The 19139-nt window shown below is 42.9% G+C and overlaps 1 protein-coding gene across 5 annotated transcripts in view; it reads right to left on the reverse strand.

The window, feature by feature from the left end:
• WWOX (WW domain containing oxidoreductase) overlaps positions 1-19139 on the reverse strand; it is an 811261-nt gene that overhangs the window by 339474 nt on the left and 452648 nt on the right. The gene's annotated exons all lie outside the window — the stretch shown is intronic.

The raw sequence follows: 19139 nt of genomic DNA on the forward strand, positions 1-19139 counted from the left end.
GAAGGTGAGCTTCTCCTGCCTTCCGCACTGCCCTCCCTCAAGACCTCTCATGCAATCGTGAGAAAGGGCTTGCACATTCATTCTCATCCATGAGGACATATGCCTTCCATAACATCAGAAGGAGCATAGCAATAGGGATTGCTTTTTTCAGTCCTGGACCATAATACCCACATCTGCATCTCGGTATACGTGTGAGAAAGAAGGAGAGAAAGAAACTAGTGCTGAGAACGCAAGAAACTAGTTCCTCCTTGCTCCCAAAGTTCACTATCCCGTGAACTTGGGCATTTTGACCATTTGTTGGGAGGGGGCAACATGGAAATTGGCACAATGTTTACCCCACTCACTGAAAGTACCAATCAAGCCTTACTGCTTCTTTGGCCAATGCCATCATCTCTGTAGGAAGATATTTCAGGCCTTATATTCTTGTGACTATCTGGAGAGATCATTAGATATTATCTCTATCTCTTTAATCAGATATACTGATTATAAACTTAGAAAAGGCGACAATCTTCAGCTGCCCATTATTTAAGCATCACTTTGCACTACTAGTATTAACTCCAATGGCAGTGGAATATATCTTAGAAATCTTTTGAGAAATGGTTTAAACCAAGGTTGGCAATCATGTTCTCTGCTCTCCCAAAGATGTAAGAAGTACATTGGAAGCCTGGATGCACATAGGAGATACTGTGGGTAGAAACATTTCCCATGCCATGTTGTTCCACTTCCAGGGAGGAGCAAGACTGGCATATGGGAGAGACATATTTTGAGCACTTCAGATTTTGTTACTGGCCTAATTATTTAATTATGACATACGTGTTCTCTTATGTCCCTGCATGCAATATGTATTTTGCTTTCCCCCGAGTATGCACACTTTGGGTTAAAACCAATATAACTGGACTAGCCTTTGGAATTTATGTTGGAGTTTTCTGCCTACCCATATACAGTATCTGTCATACAAATCTTGACATTTATTATATCAGCTCTCTCACATTTACATTACTACACACTCATTAAACTGAAGCAGTTTAGTCATAGGTAATGCAAAGAAAAAGGGACAAGGAAAAAAAAAACAAAAAAGAAAATGTTGACCGGTTCTACATGTACCAAAAGCCACCTAATGGCGCAGTGGGAAATGACTTGATGAGCAAGCCAGAGGTTGCCGGTTCAAATCCCCACTGGTATGTTTTCCAGACTATGGGAAACACCTCTATTGGGCAGCAGCGATAAAGGAAGGGGCTGACAGGCATCATCTCATACTGCATGGGAGGAGGCAATGGTCAACCCCCCCTGTGTTCTACCAAAGACAACCACAGGGCTCAGTGGGTGCCAGGGGTCGATACCAACTCGACAGCACAACCTTTCCTTTCCTACATGCACCACAGTGGATGTGGCTGTTTCTTGGAGCTGGGGTGGTAGGGGAGGGGAGGGAGGGAGCCAGGAATAACCATAGGCAGGTCCAACTCAGCATTAAAAAGAAGTGAATCACCAGCACATGGATTTCTCTACCTGTAAAGTTGTTTACTTGTCTCAACCAAAATCAACATCATCCACACCAACACTTGGCAGCAGGCTATTATTTCTTTCTCCCTCCTTCTCTCCCTCCCTCTATATATTCCTGGTCTATGTCTTTGGGCTGCAATCCTATGCACACAGCAATTACTTGTGAGTAAGTCCCAATGAGTTGGCACAAACTTTACAGAATTGGCTGCAGTTCTATGCAACATTTACTTGAGAGAATCCTTTATCAGATTTGAACATTAAGCCATATAGATCACAAACCTGACCAAACAACCTATGCTGAGGACCTCTCCTTTCAATACTATTACAAAAGACAAAATAACCAACCAACAGCACATAAAAACGGGCATAAGGACTAGAGTGTGGTGGAGCGACTCAGCTCTTTTGCACTGGCTGATTTCCAAGCTGTGCCTGTTATGTTGCCCATGAAGAGAAGGCAAGAATCTCAGAATTCTTAAAAAAAATAAAATTTAAAAACGTAGTTTGCATTAAAGACACACACATTTCAAACCGGACAGTTGTCCAATTAGTAATTTCAGTTAGAATGCCTTGTTTTATTTGGAAGCTATAATCCCCCTCCCTGTCTTTCACCCTCAAGAGAGGTGAAAGAGTAAGAAAAAGATAAAGGAGCTAGCAGGAGGTTTTGCTTAAAGTCCCAGAAGAAGAGGGAAGGAGGTGGGCGGGGGGACGGGGTGGCTTGTGTGTTATAGCTTATTAGTAAAAGAACTGCCAAGAGGAGGTGCCAGCCCATCATATCTCCCACTTCCCCCCTCATTCTTGAGATCTCTAGTGGCATTTTAGAAAAGAAAAGAGCTCCCAGCAAATGCTGGAGAAATCTAATGCCTCCAGAGGGCTTGGTCAGCATGCTGAGTGAGGAGAAAAGAGCTGGCTACCTCCTGGAGAAGGGGAGGCTGGAGAAAGGTAGCCAGGGCAGGGGTCGGGGGTGCATAAACGACGGTTCGAGCATAGGCTTGGCGCAGGTAGGGGAGCAGGCGTTTTGAGGAGAAGAGGAGAGCAGGTCCTTACCTGCTCTTCGCCACTCCATATAGCTTCTTGCTGGGGCCGCACTCGGCCCAAGCACCCCCATACGGCGCCAGCACAAACATGGAATTTATGCATGTGCACGCGCCATGCTGACCATGCAAATGGCACCCGCAGGGGTACTTGGGTCAAGTGCTGCCCCAGCAGGAAGCTGCATGGATCTTCCTTCAAGCTCCCACTCCCCTCCCCGCACCAAACAGGTGCTCGAACTGTGGTTCATGCACACTTCTAAGCCAGGATTTCTACCTGTTCTAAACTCCATTTTCTTGCAGACTGCGTGCTCCCATTTTGCATATAGATATCCATAGAGTATGCACAGCTTGCCTAGAAGGACCCTGGAAATCAGATAACTGGGCTGGCCTTGTTTGTTGGCTATTGGTCAGAATAGGTGTCTGTAAGCTATTTTGATTGGCTAGGGGCTGGGCTAGCCCCTGCCCACCCTTGAGGGGGGGGGGTAGAAGAAAGGCTTATCCCGATTGGTGCTGAGGCACTAAATATGCAACTTGGGTCGTGACTAAGTATGGCAATTGCTTCATTTGGGGGCAACGGATCCCTCTGAACACCCAAAGAGGGAGAAAATGGCTTTATAAAGGAATTTAGAAAAAAGAGCAAGAGCCAGTGCCATCTACTGGCAAGCAGTGAAAATGCAAAAGCAAAATTCAAGCAAGACACACAGACACACAGAGGGAAAGACAAAAGTGAAGAGATGGTGTGTTTGGTGTGAGAATGGGGGGCTGGCAAGGAGCCCCTCCTCTGATAATTTCTGTGACTAGCTCAAATATAAAAAGAGACCCACAAAGCTGAAGTCTTCCCATTCCTGGACTGGTTTGAAAAGTACAATTTCAACTTTTGACCTCCCAAATAACCTTTTCCCCTCGACTCATTAGCTCAGTTCCAATGGCACATGGAACTACAGTAAAATCTGGGTTTCATGTGACACCCTGATCCTTGAAAATGTGTGCTCCCCTGTCATCTGCCTCCACAAACCTCAGAAGAATTCTACTTCCAATTGTGATAAGAAAACAAACCAAGATCATTTGTCACATCCGAAATGACCATCTCAGTTTAATCAAGTTCTTTTAAATCCTCTGAGAACCAAACACCAGGTTTGGAGTGGGTTATCAGACCTCAGTTGATTAGGATAAGCCAACATAGATCAGTGTGGCTGTCACAGCCAATCTTGGCTTGTTTTTAACCACAACTGGAAGCAGCATTCTTCCAAAGCTTGTGTGGGCAGAGGAGGAGGAAAGCATGCTCCCAAGGCTTGTGGATGTCACGTTTAACCATGACTGCTCATGCCTTCTGAAGTGGCCTATTCACTGAAGAACTAGTACGATGATGCTGGTACATGTTCTAGAACGGCTTGCATGGAGTTCTAATCAGGCTTTTCAGGCCTCACACTGTGTTCTGAGAATGTAACCCAGAACACTCCAAGCACACTGAAGCCGGATGATACATGAACAGAAAACGTGTTCAGAAGTGATGACTAATTAAGGACTTTTCACATCTCTAGAGCAACAACTTGCAATGACAAGACAGGAGTCAACAACCTTCACTCCAGTAGGTGAGCACAAAGGGAGAATCCAACCACCTGTCCTTGTCTCGGCCAAGAGCAACCACCAATAAACCTACACACATCAGATCAATTTCCCTTAGCCTATCGAAATCTCCAGCACGTGACCTTCCCAGCTTTTGGCTGGCATTTTCTGAAATAGCTCACTTCATCAATATGAACATGTTCTGCTTTTTAATCTGGCTATCCTTAGCCATATTTCATAACACTACATGGCAGGCAATGATAGCGTGGGCTCAATTTAAACAGCAGTTCTTTTTTGGGAATACACTTGCTTGCATTTTTTTTGTAGGGCAGATGGTATAATGACCTTATTCCATTTGTTTGCATTTCTGAGTCCTCTGTCAAACCCAAGCCATGACACACAAGTATCCCCCGTTTCTATTCACATAATGAACCCAGGTGCAAATGATGATCTCCAGTTCAGAGCTGTGGAGAGGGGGGGGGCACCAAGGTCTGTCCTCTCTTTGTTCGCCACTCACTTCAAGGGGCACTTCAAGGGGCACAGAAGCTAACGTGCCACTGTCTCCCCACTACAACTCAATGGTGTGGTGGCAGCCTCTCCACTTCAGCTTGGAGGACGACGACGCTTGTTTGGGATTTAGACTTGTAAGCACCGAGCCCAAACAAATCACAGGCATCCACCCAGTTTGAAGGCTGGAGAGGGGATCATTCTCCCTACTGCAGTTCTATGGTTGAGCAGAAGCCTCAGGCTTATCATGCTCACAGAGGCTGGCATATGTGGCAGAATTGTGTGCCCTGAGGAGAACCTCCATCTTGGGTGGCAGTATGGCCCTGAATGGGGGTAGTAGCTCCTCTTACCACCACCACCCTTACACTCCCCACTGTTTTGGGACAAGCAGAGACGACGCATCTCATACCTTCACCAAGCACTCCTGGCAAGCTCTTGGAGCCACGAGTGAGGCAATGGGAGGCATGGCTTCCCCGAAACAGTGGGAAGTGTAATGGAGGCAGCAGCAGGAGGAGGAAGAAGGCAGCACAGCAAAGCAAGGTGGGGTGGTGAGGAAGGGATAGCACTGGCCCTCACAAAACCAGCGGTGGCCCCTGGGGGCTGTGGTGGCTCGTGTTCACAGAGCATGTGCGAACAGTGGTGCCTACGCCGCTGGCTGGGCTAGATACAGGTACTCCCCAAGTTTCAAACATCTGACTTCAATCAATCTTTTTTTTAATTACAGCTGTTGGCCAGCCCAGAGATAAGAATCAGAATAACAAATATAACTAATATACACAAATAGTAACTGATAATAACACACAATAAAGCAGTATACAAGATATCTTGTAAAACAGTATACAAGATACAAGCAGTATACAGTATACAACATCTGACTTGCAAACATCCCTACATACAAAGCTCCATAATACGTTGGATGAAGGAAGTCTCCAATTGACAAACTGCAACCTGCACATATAAAATAACTGTCACTCTTGGGAACTAGACACCTTCTGAGTTGTGAGCATCCAAATTACAAGCAAATTTTTGGAACACAACCCCTTTGTAAGTTGAGGACTTCATGTATCCAGTCTGATTTAGGCAGCCTCTTCTTATGTTCTTAGAAAAACGGACACAAGCAAATATATGTGTCTTGGCCTTAGTATGTGAAAAGTATCTCCCCATAATAAAGGAAAAAACAATTCCATTCCAAAAGCCTGCCCTTATGTGTTGTGATTAATTGTTTGGGGAATGCAGACATCTCCCCCCGCCTTTGTTTTTTGTTTTAAATATATATGAAAGGGATTATCCAGCTTGCTATATTTAGAACTTAAAAGGTTTCCCTTGAGAAGATTGACTTGGAGATGTCCAAACGTAGGAACTGCCAAGTGATTTAGTAAGCAATACTGAACAAGCCTTGTTACCTGATACAGGGAGAAGAAATCAATGTTTTGAAATCTCAAAGAACAGAGTTGTAAGCATCCTCAATATCACTCTATTGGCATAAAGGTTTTTCCACTCCATGTCCAGCTAAGATGCCCTTAAATTTAGCAGTAGAACAAGGGTCTCTCAAGTGAAAGGCACTGCAGAAATCAAACAGTGAAGAGCACTTTGCTAAAAACAGCCTTGGTGTGAACTTGAGTGGAAATGACAATGGCACGCCCACCCACCCACAAACAACACCTTTAAGGACACTGGCAACAATCTAGAGATTTTGTAGATGTGAATTGGGGGGGGGGGTTGGCCTCTTTCTCTTTCAACAGTAGCTTGTGCTACTCAAGCTATTCACATTCACATTATTGCCTTGGACTGGGCTGGTTTGGCGATGCAATTGGAAACTGAACCAGGGGCGGAGGGCTGGTGGGATTCAGTCCATGATCAGACTGAACCATGTCTGGTTTGGGAAGACCAGTTGGCATAGAGAGGGTGACCAAGCTAGGGACAAGACAAGTAGTAAAAAGTTCTTCCTGGCCAGAGCTGGTGCCACCGCTGTGCCCACACGTGTGTGCACACACACAAGGCGTGATGAACCCTCTTTACAAAGCTGTCCATGTGGCTGCGCCGTTCCAGCCTCCATGCATCCACAGAGGCTGGAACTGTGCCACCACCATGCGGATGGCTTGTAAAGAGGGGTCGCCGTGCGCTTGAGCTGCACTGGAGAGGTAAGTGGCGGCACCGGCAGTTTGGCCAGGCTGGAAAGAACTTTAAACTACTCCTCTCACACACCCCAGGACCTTTTAGAGGATTCCCCCACCCCTTTACTTATAAAGGGGAATCTGCACTGGCTTCCCCTTTACAAGTATGGCCACTCAAACCCGTCAAACCAGTTTGGTCAAACGGACCATGGGTTGGTCGGATCCACTGGACCAGTCTGACGAGAGGCGGTCAGTTTGAATTCGAACCAAGCCATGATTTTTGGTTCATGCATACCCCAATTAAATACCCACTTCACCACAGGTCTTTGTCCTGATAGCCACCATGCAGTTCCTATTTAACTTTAAAAATATATACAGGGCTAAACTATGTGTTGATCATAATGTGTTGCTTGGCCTTAAGTTGAAAAGCAAGCTATATATGCCTGAATGAATTAATTCAGAATGGCAGAACCACCAATAAAAGATGTTAGATCCCCAAAACCTTTTTCAACACTCACCCCATTCCTTACTCCCTGAAGCCCATAAAATCCTCTCTCATATTCCACTTGTCCCTATTTGGATATTTCCCATGAACGGCCCCTATTTTTAAAACACAACCTGTCCTGGGATTCTTTTAAAATCTATGTGGATGTGAGTTGCTAAAGGTGTTTTTCTCCAGGATTTAGCTCCCTTCTCAGGAGCTCTAAACTTTGATCTATCCCTGATTTGATATACCTTGTTGTCTCTATGCTTACATATTCTTCTTCTTCTTATTATTATTTTACATTTTATATCCCGTTCTTCCTCCAAGGAGCCCAGAGCGGTGTACTACATACTTAGGTTTCTCCCCACAACAACGATGTGAAGTAGGTTAGGCTGAGAGAGAAGTGACTAGCCCAAAGTCACCCAGCAAGTCTCATGGCTGAATGGGGATTTAAACTCGGCTAGTTTCATGGCTGAATGGGGATTTGAACTCGGGTGAGGTCTCCCCAGTCCTAGTCCAGCACTCTAGCCACTACACCATGCAATAAATGCATGCACACGAACACTAAAGCCCTATTCAGATATTCTGTTGTACAAGTGCACAGATGTCTGTTCATGTGTTTGTATGAATGACTGTACCTGTGTTCATTTAAAAAGTGTACCTGGTACAGGCCCTTCAAATGTAGGGTACAGATAGTAAGAGCAGTGCCGTACCTGTGGTCAATGTAACATGTGAATAACTTAACTGTGTACAGATCTGTACCTGTGTACACTGTACGAGTGTTGAATGTAATGTGTGAATAGGGTTAAGGCACCACAGTACATAACTTCCTGTTTTAGGGATGGCAGGTGTATTTTAGACATTAAAAGACAATTACATTTTTCTTTAATCAAAACCATAACCCTCCTTGGTTTATAAATCCGTGGAGGACAGGCTGCAATTGAGTTAAGAAATACAGAAAGCTTCCAGAAATGGCGTATGTGGCCTTCTCAGAATAATCCTTGGTATGAGATTAAAGGTGTTACACGCATGTCCCTATCATATGTTGGATGGTGTGTCCCTCTGGAAATAGGGACGCACACACAAAGGACTATCTTGCCACTCCAGTTCAACATGCCCCACCCCTTCACCCAGTCTCTAAAATAAGCCATAAATGTGCAAAGGATGAAACAGTATGGTCACCGCCATTAAAGGCATCTACTCCTCCCCCAGGGGGTAAGCATTTCTATTAAATGCAGAATGTACGTTCCTGCCATAAATGGAACACCCCCTCCTCACTAAACAATGCGAGGGGGGATGAATAACCTAGCAAATAATTAACCAACTCCAATCCACAACTCTGTGCTTCTGATACATCTGAATCAGGTTACAGACTCACTGATATTAATTAGGAACACTGTTGAAGGAAAAACATTTTAAATAAACCAAGGGACAGAATGTTAAACCTGTCACTTTTTACATGGTCTCATGATTCAAGGATTAATGGACCTTAAAACAGCCATAAAACACCAAGGTCTCTGTTCTAGTTTAGCGAAATAAGAAGAGTTTGATTTTGGCTTCAGTCTGCCAGCCTTAAATTCACTGCGTATCACTGGCTACTGTAAACACTTTGAAGTAATTTGACATTGTGAGTCTAAGGCATTGTTAATCCATTTCCCAAATGACCTTCATCTGTTTGGTGCATGTTGTTTCTAGTATTCATAAGAAAACCTGGGGCGGGGGGGGGAGGCAGGGGACAGCAAGAATTTATTGGAGGAAAAAATGTCTACCTACAAAGCAGACCATCGGGAAAGAAAATGAAATGTTGCTTCTGCTGTAATAGCTTAACTGAACAAATTCTGCTCTTAATTTGTGCAACCTATTTTTTTAATTAATAAAAGAGCCAAAATCATACATGCAGAAACATTCTAACATCTAAAATATTAGGATACCGCAGTGCACACATTGTTTTTTTCCAAAGGTAACTAGACCAGATACCAAGTGTGTTTGTTTTTGAGTATCAGTATGCAGACAGGTAATCACAGACAGACGAGGATATTAAATAGTGTTATCTAACAGGCTAAACTAATTATAGGAGAATTATTAGTTGTTGCTATTAATAGTAGTAACTTAGCCATAAAACACCCCTTGATTTCTCTGGTTTAAAAGTTGTAGCAGGCACATTACAGTTCAAACAAACACAGAAATGAGATATAATTTATATTTTTTCGTTCCTCGGATCCTGACACATGTTGAGTAAAGACTCTTTTTCAGGGGGAGTGGTTTACAAAGCAAAATAACTTGCAAGCTGCTTGAGAATTCTGCTTCGTAAGCCACTTCCCCGGGAGAAGAGTCTTTACTCAAAATGCGTCAGGATCAGCTACTGAACCATTCCTGCTTCCTTCCTTTGAAGGAACTTTTTCAAATGGCAATTTTACCGTGACCTTTTGGGAGGGTGGGTGTGCCTTTACATATTGGCCAGATTTATCCCGAAGTCTGTGCGATCTATTACAGAGCACTTCACACACGATTCGAGTTTTCCCTCCATGTTGGAACCTAGCCCAATTTATGGCCGGGGTAAAAATAAAAATAAAAATCCTCTTTTTGCATTAGAGTATCTATTATGCCCTGAACTCACAGTAAAGCCTCGCAGTAAACCCATAGTAAAGCCTGCTGTCTGAAAAGCCACAAGCAATTCCTATTTTTTTTATTTTATTTAAACGATAAACTGAATTAGAGAGGCAGTGTGGTGCAGTAAAGAGCATGTCAGACATGAGTGAGGAATGGGTGGGTTCAAATCCCTGCTCAACAATGAAGTTCACTGAGCAGTGTTGGACTAGTCATACACAACCACTACCTACATTTATATAACAGCTTTCTCCCATCATAGATTACAAGGTGGTGTATATGGGGTTACCCATCCAGGCACTGAACAGATTTAGACCTGCTTAAATTCAGAGAGGTGGCTGTAATCATGTGCCCTCAGACCACGCCCTGGGATGAAAATGAAGGATGTCATTGAACTCATACTTCCGGGCTCAAAAGTATATCTTTCAGGGGGCTTGCAACACTACAAGATGAACCTGAGATAAGGCCTCACCTTCTATGTCTCTACCCTGACCTTCTTTAAGTATCCCTGCCAAATGAGGTGAGGCAGGTGGCTCCTAGGGAGAGGGCCTTTTTGGTGGTGATGCCTCATTTATGCAATAGCCTCCCAGTGAGGCTCGCCTGGTACCATCAATTTGATCTTTTAGAAGCCAGGTGAAGACCGTTGGGTTCACACAGGCCTTTTAAAAAAGTGTTTTAAACATGTGTTTTTTAAAAAAAATGTTCAGATATTTTATTGTATTTTTAAAATGTACTTTTAACTATATGTTTATATTTAACCAAGTGTTGATATTTTGCCTTACTTTGTAAGTTGCCCAGAGAATGGTTGTTATGGGGTGGCCAACAAATAAAGTTATTCTTCTTATGAATATTGCGACAAATGAATCCTTGTGCAGCTCAGAATTTAAACTATGCAAGGCATGGGGAGATATTTCCCCCTTTGCTTTCCAGCACCAGGCTGCATGGAGCCAGAAGCAGCCTTTGGGAAACATACCAGTGGTAAGCAACACACCCTTGATCATTTTAAGATGTGAAAAGCTCTGATGCATGTACAAGTATATGGAGACTTCCCATGTGATTCGGAGTCCTGAAAAAGCAGCATAAAACTATAGGGCAGGGGTGGAAGATGCCATCATAGTCTTGTTTCCTGCCATGAATGTTCCTTCTCCCCTTATATCTTTGAAAAGGCTGAGGTTTGTAGGGATGTGCGAATCGGTTCGGATACAAAATGATTTGTACCCAAATCTACCTTTTGGGGCTATTTGTGGACAAAACAAATCGCCCCTGTGCTAGCTGGCCAGATTCAGGTCCAAAACAAATCTCCCAGATTTGCGACCTGAAAATTTTGTAGATACAGACCTCCATTTTGTGGCAATCTCTCTTGTTGTCTCCACTTTCTGTCAGTTAATTCTTTTTTTTAAAAAAATCATGTTCTCCCAAGCTTCAGATTGGTGATTTACAGTGCGCAGCGACTGGTTGGCGATTCCCCCCTGGTTCCAGATTGGCTCAGATTTCCATTCAAATCTTATGTTGCCAGGGGTGACTGACCCCACATTGGCTAGGGGAAGGATCAAAGGAGGGACAAGGGTGGGGGGAGTTTGAATGAGGGATTTTCAAATGTACTTAAGGAGGCAGGCAGCCACCATCCTGCCTTTCTGCCTCATGGGAGGAGAGAGAGAGAGAGAGGAGCTTTGCTTTGCCTTGCCTGCCTGCTGCCTCGAGTGGATTCTCTGCTTTTTGTTCCTGCTTTCCTGATTGAGGAAAAGCCCCTTTCCTGCTGCCGAGAAAACCACTGCCTGCACCTGCTGTCTGTGCGAACCGATTCGGGTACAAAATGATTTGTACCGGAATCTACCTGTTTTGGGAGATTTGTGGACAAAACAAGTTGCCCCTGTGCTACTGGTCAAAGTAAATTGGGAGTGACTCAATTTGGGTACAAATTGAATTTTAAAAAATGATTCATGCTCTTCCCTAGAGGTTTGACCATGTCTGTCTAGTGGAGCTTCTGGATAACTGGGGATCTGAACAATGTCCCCCTCATTAAAGTCACAAACACATGAAGCAGTCTAGACTCCTGGAAGATCTATTGGAAAGAAAGAAAGAAAGAAAGAAAGAAAGAAAGAAAGAAAGAAAGAAAGAAAGAAAGAAAGAAAGAAAGAAAGAAAACCACTGATTACAGCCACTGTCTGAGGATCAGTGCATTGGGCTGAGAGCCTGGCAGACTCCTTTTTTTGCAAAGTTGACTCATTGTGGGGATTCTCCAATTGGTACAATTCCAGTGGATTTTGGACAAAGCCTCTGGTGACCTTGAGGAAACAGCTTGACCACTCTTTGGCTCTACGCCAACTTGGCTACATAATTGGGTCAAGAGCCCCAGCTTATTGAAACCAAACGTAGCATACAAGAGGAGTTTTCCCTGGTACATTAAATACATAGTTATCTCCCCTGCCTATTTTCAGGTATATATGACTCCTGTCACACTGGCTGTAAACTTTAATGTTAACTTTAATGTGCCAATCGAACTGAACGTTGATTCAAGAGTTATTTGGGACTGAGCTTTCTTCCAAATGTTTCACTGATCCTAATTATTTCCAGCATTTGGGATGATAACTTATTGCTTCTCCACTTGCCATACGGGAAGAAAGCTTAAAATACAGAGAGGAAAAGAGGAAACACGAGATGTAAAAATAACACTGCAGATTTTAACCAACATAAATAGCCAGGTCTTAAATTTTGTCACCTGGATTATTATACTATTTTTAATAAAAGGGGAATAGCAGAAAGAGAGGGAAAGTTGATCATTGCTTGTGAGAGATGCATAGATAAATACACCTGCACATCATGATAAAACAAAATGTAGTTCCCAACCCCACTCACACCAACAAGGACTGCAAGAGGTTTGCTAAGGTCCCTGTTGTGGATAGGTTTGTAATCCTATCCACAACAGGGATAGGTTTAAAAGTAATTTAGTATGGTACAGACTCTTTCCTCTGCCCTTATCAAGGTAACTTTCGCTATAAACAGCACTTTAAAATTATCACATAAAAAACTATCAAGCACTAAATTAGAAAAAAAAACAGAATTTGAAAGTGATAGTTAAATTTATGAAGCAATTCTGCTCCGCTGAAAGTGAGGTGCTTGGCATGTAAGCAAATGTGAGGCTGCGTATTTGACATGCCGGCAGGTCTGACTCCCTGGCAGCCAACGCCGGGACCAAGAGGGGGCCAAGAGATGTAATCAATAAGGGGCACCTAATTAAGAACATGTGTAAAACACATGTTCTCGGAGGCTTTGGCTTGTTTGCATGACTACATCTAAACTCTCTCTCACCCTCTTATTCTCCCCGCTCCTTTTGGCTTCGTGCCTCTTTCCGTTTTTTGCCACCTCCAAGAGCTGTTAATTTTGTTCACTGCTGAGCAAAAGTCAAAGTCAGAGTCTAAACAGCTTGTAATGAGTTTTCAATGGCCCATCTCACTGAAATTGAGGGCAAAGGAGCAGCAGACTTAGACACTGTCAGCCCTCGGAATTTATTATGGAGGGTACAAAGGGTTCTGTAGAAAATACGAAGAGGGGGGTCTGGGGATCTGCTAGGTTTTTATGCTAAGGATCTGTACTGAGATATGCTCTGCTCGTTTAAATACCTTGACACACACAGATAAACACACAGAAATCAATTGCTGCACACCTTAATTAAGAGCACTTCTAGACTGGTGGCATAATGTAGGACAATAATTCTGTTCCTGAAAGCGGATGAGTAATAAAGCAGGTCCATTTTGTGAAAACAAAATACCCCTCTCTCAGCAGGGTGTTAAGTCAATGCAGCTCTTCCTAAAGGAAGGGGCACAGGAAACAGGCAGCACAGGCCATGAATCAGTCAGAAAGTTATCCTGAACTTCCAAAGGAGGCGATGGGGAAAGAACCACATGGAAGAACTTTCAGACTTCATAGTAAAAATGGATCAGTCGTATGTGTGCGACATGCAGACAGGTGACGGAAGGGTGTGAGGGTACATTTGATCTCCCTATCTGTGTGTCTTTACAAACACAGAGGTTAGCTGATCTTAATTTTAAATATAAAAAGTAATGAACTTTTCCCTAATGGTAACCTTTGATGTGAAGCAGGCAAGAAATAAGACGAAGAACTGTTAAGAGGCATCAGCTGCAGCAGCAAACAAAGGACAGTGATAAAAAACCCCTCACTATTTCAACTGAGCACACCTTAGCTCTGCTTGCATCCAGACACACCTTTGGGCAGCCTTCACACAAACCTTTTTTCCAAACAAAATGCAGGGACATTTTAAAACCTGATCTTTCCACATTGATTCTATTCTTTTCCTTTAAAACCTTTTAAACTCTTTCCCCTGCAAAACAGAGAGGGAAACACCATATTCATTGATACAACAATCTAGAAGCCCCCCCACCCCCCCAAAAAAATACAAAATCCTGTAGGTTTTTAACCTACTTATTGGCAAGGTCAAAATTAAAGCTGGTGTTGATGGTTTTGGCTCAATTTACCTCCTTTCCAGAAGCTGGTCATTAAATTCATGGGTATGAAAAAGGTCAAGTCTTTATTATAAAATGCAGACCCAATGAAATAACCGTATGCTTTCTTTATAAACAAATGACTAAGTAGACTGTTGAAAAGAAGCATTTCTGCAACACCTGATGAAGTGGTAATTTATGACTGGGCAAAGTGAAAACCATCCGTTCGGCACTGACTTAACAAAGTTGTCTTAGAAACAGTAGAGGCAGTAAAACACCCTGGCAAAGATGCAATTATTGAGCTCAGGTAGAAAGTCTAGCTTAGTCCAACAGTATGCTCATTAGGTGTTTGAATCTATCTACTATAGAATTCTACGGATATTACCATTCACTCCTAATCAATGGGTTTATTGTTTCCCGTACAACCCCCACCATTTTCAGAAATGCAACTGCTGAAAATATCCATTACAATAAAGTGAAGCAAGATCAATTGCTTGCTAGTAGCACTGTCGTTCTAGAGGAGTCTCGGCAATACCCTGGTGCGCCGTCTGTGGTGCACTGTCCCTGAAGTGGGCAATCAAAGTTCCACCAACCAGAGCTAAAATAGCAGCCAGGAGTTGAGTCAGATGCAAAATGGCAGCTCAGGGAGTGGAGCCAATTACCTAATGCAGGCACACACTGAGATAACCGGCATACATAGGCAGACATCTACATCTGAGTTATTATGGATCAGAAATTTTAGCACGTACTAAACTTGCCAGCAGATTTGCACGAGGACCTGATCAAGGGCAACCAAATAATACTCACATTTTACAGGTGAGAACAAAGAGACTGGGGGTGGCTTCACACATCACAGCAGCAAGGAAGGTTCTGCCAGCTGCTGGTTCCTGGTGAGCACGTGCTCCCGGGGCAAGCTTAAGCTCTGCTCCTCTCATGTAATCTGAATCCACCAGTGCTGGGTTCCCTGGCCATTTTACAGCCGTGGGATACCGATGCTCAGAAAAACACACAATTTGCTCTCTCTACTGAATGAAGCTGGTGGGGGAAGGTCTGGGGCAAAACCATTTGATTTTTGTGCGAAAGGGCTGAGAGTTCCTTTCTGGTTCCTTTCTGGTTCCAAGGGTGGGTGGGAGCCTGAGCTCAGCATGTGCTCAGAGGCACCTTTGTCCATTAATTCTTTGTCCACTTTTGCACCTGGCTCCAATTGGCAGGCCACAGGATCCTATAATAGATCCCACAAGCTTGACATCTGCCTACCCATGCCCTGACTTGCTTGAGTATCTCAAGATACATATTTTACCTGCTCACTATCAACTTGCTTACAAAATGGTTATCACCTGTGTCATCTATGGCATTAGTTTACCAGCCACTATGAGTAGGCTTGTTGTAAACTGCCCAGAGATGCAGGTTAGGGTGGGGTGATGGACAAATGTGCTAAATAAATAAAAAATACGATAGTCCAACATAAGCAGAAACCTGCTGGGTCTTCTAAAATACAATTAAAGATTGTTCCATGTAGGCAACAGTTGTGCAGGTGACCTTTGTTATCTGTGGTCCCAGCACCCATGGTTTCACGTGTCTGGGCTATATAGACCCAACCTTGTTATCTGTGGTTTAAAAAATTCACCTATCTGTGGTTCCTGGCTGGCTGAAAATGACTTCCAATGTAATTTCTGGACACCATTTTTGCACCACAGTGCCATTTTGTTGCCAAACATTAGAGGGGGCATTGCTGGACAGCTGGAGACCTGGAGGGTAGGGATGTGCACGGAATCATGCTGGGTGGCTCAATGGCGGGGTGTGTGTGTGTCGCACTTTAAGGGTGGGGAAGGGTGCACTTACCCCTCCCTCTGCTTTCCCCCGCCAGCGCCCAGACTTGAGAAATACCGGGTGCCGGTGGGGGGAAGTGGAGAGAGGAGTAAGCGTATCCTCCCCCGCCCTTAAAGGGTGACACCCCCACCCTCAAACTTTGAACTGCCCCGTTCTTGAACTTGTTGGGAGGCCCGTAAAAGGACCTCCCAACAGGTTTGTGCACATCCCTACTGAAGAGCCCTGTATGGTACTTTATTACTTGCTGTTCTGTTTCCTCTGCGCTTTTTAAGCTCCTTTTTAATCTCAATGAACCTAACCTCCCAATTCCCATTGACTCAAGGTCTCATTTGCAGTTTCATTATCTGCAATTGTAGGCCAGAACAGAACCCCGTGGATAATAAGGGCCACCTATATTGCTCGCTTGACTGGAAATCAGCCACTTGCCTTCCTTCATTGATAAGAGTGATGCTTTCTTGCCCCATTCAGTAGCCCAAAGTGGAAATCAGAACAAATAGTACACAGTTTCAATACACCTCTAGCTTTGCTAACGCAAGGACAACCATCTTCTGCTCTCTGCCTTACAGTGTTCTCGTGTTCTCCAATTAGTGCTAGAGGAAGACGTGAATCACTACTGGCTTTTCCAGTGGGAAACAGCCATGCTTTTTTATGGTACTGTACCCTTTGGTATAGCCTGGATCTTTTGCCTCCAAGTACAGTACCTCTGCAACACTTCTTCCATTTCACACTAAACAATTACAAACTGTGGACTGGACTTTCCATCATACCCACTATCATCTGTTTCTCTCCTCCACTCCTTTTTTTCTTGCCGCTGTTAACTTTCAGGCTGATGAAGAGATTTGATGAACTCAGAAGTCTGGTCATTTCTATGTGACCAAAATTAGTTTTAAAAAACTTTTTTAAAATTAGTCCGAAGAAGCACTTTATCCAATTGTTGCTTTAAAATTTTTGCTTTTCTAACAGATCAACACAGAAAGCTAATTGTATTTGTCTGTTAATTTGGTTTGGTGGAATCAATGGCTGCTATGCTACTATTTCCTGTATATGTTGCCATATATTTAACAATAAGCAGGGCACAGCAAACATATTATTTGATGAAAAATTTTAGATGCTACTCTTTATGAAACCATATTGGAGACACTGTTTTTCACGGTTTTGCATTTCCCACATCCTCTCCCTGTTCTGTTTTAACGTTTAACTTTATTTCTACCCTTAAAATCCTTCTCTCTCTACAGATATGAAAATCTTTGTTTCTTTCAAACCACATAGAATGACCTCAAGCTGTGAAATTAGTAATTTAGTAACAGAAGCTTTGCCGATTTCAGAGCTGAAACTGAAGTGCATAAAACAATGGCATGTAAGCATGCAAAACTGGTTGCGGTGGGGGTGCAGGGGCTGGTGGGGGAAATTAGTTGTTTATAGGGAAGTAATTTTTGTTCCAGGAAATATGTATTACTTGTATTTTTAATCACTATCACTTTTTTTTTCCATTGAAAGATTTCTAAGTTTTATTTCATAGATAAATTTGAACTAAATATTACACACACACACACACACACACACACACACACTTACATTTTATATCCCACTCTTCTTCCAAGGAGCCCAGAGCAGTGTCCTACATAATTAAGTTTCTCCTCACAACAACCCTGTGAAGTAGGTTAGGCTGAGAGAGACGTGACTGGCCCAGAGTCACCCAGTGAGTATCATGGCTGAATGAGGATTTGAACTCAGGTCTCCCTGGTCCTAGTCCAGCACTCTAACCACTACACTACACTGGCTCTTTCAGTGCTATATAATACCAAAGGCTTAATTAAAAAAAAAAGGCATGCCAAAATAAGATCTCTGGCTCGTGCTTCCTAAGAGTAAACCGGTGAATGCATGTATCCATATGCACTACGAGATTTACATACAAAGCAATTTACAAGGGAAGTTAGAACAGCTTTTAGAGATGGCTCAAACATGGCTTGAAATTAGCAAACATCCAGAGAATATGGATTTTACAAATATATTTCATGTGTCAATTAGAGATACGACAGATTTCATACAAGTGTATCCTGTAACAACCTGTGATAGATAATGGATTCTCCGCCCCCACCGCCCCCACAGTCAGAATCAAAAATATTCCTTCTTCAACTTACTGCACATTTAACATCTGAGATTACAGTGGATATTAGCAGCCAAGTTTTCCCTTCAATTATTATGCAGGTTTGCATACAAGAGTAGAGTTTATAATATTTACTGTTCATTTTATTTTGGATATATATATATATATATATATATATATATATATATATATATATATATATATTCCCCCCTTTCAGAATATCATCCTCAAAAAGTGGACATGAAAAGTGTGAAACAAAAAACAACACCCCAATATTAATATCAAGTAAAACAAACAACATTGTCAAAAACAAGATCTCAGCATTTTATGCTTAAAAGGAAACAGGGAAATATATGCACAGATAAAAAGCCCCTGGAATCTAGGGAACAGAGAGAGGACTATTGTTGGGGCCACAGAGATTTAAAGTTCAATTCCACTTCAACAATACCCACACGGCTTGAGGAAAGAATCATTTCTTGGCCAAAGTTCCCCAAGTGCAAAATGGGAACATTGTCCTACTTCAGAGGTTTCTTGGAAGAATTAAAACAAGGAGTGCAAAGTTGTTCACACTTCCAAAGTGTGCAGTAACAACGACAACAATAACCGTGCAGCATCTGATAACTCAATGTTATTACAGGTGTATTATAATGACATAATTTGAATGATTTGAGCGAGTGTGTTCATATTCTGTAGCTTGCTACATTTTAACTTCCTTATGGACATCACGAATATGCGGGTGGGATGTGTATTAAAATAAGCCATATTCCCCATTCTGGTAAATTCCCATTTTGATGCCTTCTAATAAGGAAAAGGAAGGAAGAAAAAAACACGGAGGTCCAGGAACAACTGTGGGTAATTCACATCTTTTTATATACAGTTATTGTGACAAAATGGATTGAACAGGTACTGTGGATACAGGAATGCATAAATGAA

The sequence above is a fragment of the Hemicordylus capensis genome, chromosome 9 (genome assembly GCF_027244095.1).
Source record: "Hemicordylus capensis ecotype Gifberg chromosome 9, rHemCap1.1.pri, whole genome shotgun sequence".
NCBI lineage: Eukaryota > Metazoa > Chordata > Lepidosauria > Squamata > Cordylidae > Hemicordylus > Hemicordylus capensis.